The sequence below is a fragment of the Dromiciops gliroides genome, chromosome 1 (genome assembly GCF_019393635.1).
Source record: "Dromiciops gliroides isolate mDroGli1 chromosome 1, mDroGli1.pri, whole genome shotgun sequence".
Taxonomy (NCBI): Eukaryota; Metazoa; Chordata; class Mammalia; order Microbiotheria; family Microbiotheriidae; genus Dromiciops; species Dromiciops gliroides.
The window spans coordinates 568,641,275-568,645,001 of NC_057861.1; positions in this window are offsets into that span (position 1 = coordinate 568,641,275).

A 3,727-nucleotide genomic window follows, 5' to 3' on the forward strand; every position below is an offset into this window, starting at 1 on the left:
AATTAGGCCTTTATCAGAGTAACATATAAAAGATTTTCAGGTATTATTTCACACCTATTTTCCCTTTTTATCCTTCTCTCTCTCTCCTTTCACCCTGCCTCAAGTGTTTTGTTTCTGATTGCCACCCCCCCAAATCCATCTTCCCTTCTATATACACCCCCCTTTTCTTATTTTCTTCCTATCTTACTTTCCTGTAGGATAAGATAGATTTCTATACACAACTGAGTGTTATTCCCTCATTGAACCAAGTCTGATGAGAGTGAGGTTCAAGCATTGTCTGCCACCTCCTCCATCTTCCCCTCCATTGTAAAAGTTCTTTCATTAGACAATTTTTTACATGAAACAATTTACCCTTTTCTACCTCTCTCTTCCTTCTTCTCCCAATACATCCATTTTCAGCCTTAGTTTTATTTTTAAATATCATCCCGTCATAGTCAAGTCATATTGTTGCCCTTTGCCTATGTATTTTCCTTTTAACTGCCCTAATAATGATAATGTCCTTAAGAGTTATAAGTATCACCTTTACATATAAGAATATAAACATTTTAGCCTTATTGAATTCCTTATGATTTCTCTTTCCTCTTTACCTTTTTATGCTTCTCTTGAATCTTATATTTGAAAGTTGAATTCTCTATTTGGCATTAGGAATGTTTGAAAGTCCTCTATTTCATTAAATATCTGCTTTCCCCTGAGGGAGCATACTCAGTTTCATGGGGTAGGTTGTTTTTAGTTATAATTCTTGTTCCTTTCCCCTCTGGTATATCATAGTCCAAGCCCTTTACTCTTTTAAAGTGGAAGTGATTAAATTTTGATTTATTCTGACTATGGCTCCACAATATTTGAATTGTTTCTTTCTAAGTGCTTGTAATATTTTCTCCTTGAACTGGGAGCTCTGAAATCTGGCTATAATATTCCTGGGAGTTTTTATTTGGGTATTCTTTTCAGGAGGTGATCACTGGATTCTTTCAATTTATATTTTACCTTGTGGTTCTAGAATATCAGGGCAGCCCAATAATTCTTAAAATATCTGTTGATATATTTTCCAGTTCAGTTGCTTTTCCAATGAGATATCTCACATTTTCTTTTATTTTTGTTCATTCCCTTAATTTTGTTTTTTTTGTTTCTTGATGTCTCATGGAGTCATTAGATTCCACTTTCTCAATTCTAATTTTTAAGCATTATTTTCTTCAGTGATCTTTTGTACTTCCTTTTCCATTTGGTCAATTTTACTTTTTAAGGAGTTCTATTCTTCAGTGGATTTTGGTAATTTTTTTTTTCATTTAACCTATTTTGTTTTTAAGGTGTTATTTTCTTCAGGTTTTTTTGTGCCTCCTTTACCAAACTGTTGACACTTTTTCATGAATTTCTTGAATCACTCTCATTTTTTCCTCTACCTCTTTCATTTGATTTAATTTTTTAAGTTCTTCCTTGACCTGACAACAATTAACATTTTTCTTGGAGGTTTTGTCTATAGCTATTTTGACTTTGTTGTGTTCTCCTAAGTTTGTATTATCTTCCCTGTCACCATAGTAACTTTCTATGGTCAGGTTCTATTTTCCCCTCATTTTGCAGTCTATTTCCTGACTTTTAACTTCTTATAAAATTTGGGTTCTGCTCCCAGGGAGTAAGGGGCATTATCCCAAGCTTGAGATTTTTCATGCTGTTTTCAGAGCTAGTTCTTGGGGTCTATAACTTTTCAATTATTCCAAGGTGGTATGATCTAAGGAGAGGTGTGGTCACTGCTACCCTGACCTATGCTCTGATCTGTGAGTGACCACAAGTATTTATTTCCACCCCATAAATGTGACTAGGGTCCCTGTTCCCCTGAGGCCTCAAGTTCCTGTTTGCTTCTGCTGCTTCTTACCCTGGGACTGTGACCCAGAACCATGCAATTCAACAGAGTCCTACATGAATGCCAACAAAGGGTTCCCTGTAATCTTCTTCTTACTATTTGTCTGGCCCTCACCCCCAGCCCCTTAGCCTCTGTGGACTGAGATCTGGAAATTGCTATTACTGGTTCAGTTACTCCCAAAGTCTGCTGCTGGCTTCCTAGGGGAGGCTTGCACTGGACTATGTTCCACTCTAACTCCAGTTAGACAGACCTTTCCTGCCAACATTCTAAGTTGTATTGGGCTGGGAACTTGTTTGTCCCCATGTTTTTGTTGGTTTTGTCACTCCAGAAATCATTTTGAGGTATTGTTTTATAGTTGTTTGAAAAAGAATTTGGGAAACTTCAAATGAGTCTCTGCCTTTACTCTGCCATCTTGGCAATGTCAACTATTGTTGAGGAAAAAGGCCAAGTGTCCCCAGTGCTTCTTTATGTGTCATTCTTTCTCAAAAGCCACCTCCTTCCCTGTTAGCCAATTACCTTTCACTGTCTCAGTACTGGGTGAGCAGTGAGTGAAATGGTTACACAAGAATATAGTGGAACTCAACTTGTTCTCTTGCTGCAAAGAAAACACCAGACCATACTTTTTTGAAATGAATTATCCTGCTATCTGACAACAATATTGCAACAAAATAAGCCAGTACAGACCAGGCATTGTGTGGCTTAAAAGGTCTTTTGGTTTTCACTTTCCAAGTCCCACTGCACAGATAGTCAAAGCTAAAACCAGATCATGAGAAATGTTTCTGCTTGAGTAAAAGTCCTGTGAGGAACACCTACTTAATTACCATCTTTCAAACTGGCACCAAGAGAATGTAACACTACCCCAAACTCACAATGAATGTTAGCAGTATTCAAATGATAAAGTTTCCTTTTCCTTCTTTTTACTTTTCCACTGCTGAAAAAAAAGGTATTGTGTTGTGTGTACATTTTCCAAGCCATGAGTCTAAAGACATATTTAAATCCAACAATTTGTACATGCTGGAAAGTAGCTGTTCAGCTCCAAGTTTTAGATTGTGGGCTGTTCTCAGGAAATTAAGAGTGCCAAGCAATGAGAATCATGAACAGTTGAATTATCTCTTGGCAACTTCTCACACCACCTTCAGCAAACAGGGTACCCATGCGTGAAAGAAATAATGAGACATGGGCTTTTTGCATGTAACAAGAAAGGCAGCTTTAATCTCTGGTGCCTCCCCTGTCATCTTCCCACCCCTTTCCACTCCACTTGAGAAATCCAGCAAGGTACAAGTTCAAACATTTTTTTTTTCTCCAGAAACACTTGTTCTCACCTCAGGATGATATTTTCCTTTTGGTGAGCAGCCTGCAGAGAGCCACTCTAAATAAAGGAGGAAATTTGGATTACTAATAACCTCCTTCTACAGAGGAACTAGACTAAGGAGACTTTAACCAAGTAGTTCATTATCCATGGAGGGCAAACCTTCTACTTTTTTGCATTACACTGAAAAGAGTAGCTAAGGTGAAAAAAATGCATACTATACCATGAATGATTAAAATAATTACTTTTTAAAAGCAAAGAAAAATATACATGCATTTGATGAAGCATGGAAAAGTACATGAAAGCCATCCAGGAAAGCTTGGGTTTGACTTCCCATATTGTCTGTAAATTCCCTGAGCCAGTCACTTAACTTAGTGGCCCCAGGCCCAGGAAACTCTATAAGAGTAAGTTAACTTTCAAATTAGTATTAGTTGAGGAAATTTCTTTAATGGGAGTTCCCTTACAGGAATGAAAATACAAGTCCAGTTTAAAAAAAACCCCACAAATACATAATTGTCCCATTGGATATTAGAAAAATGGTCAAGGGGTGAAAAGTTTATTGATAT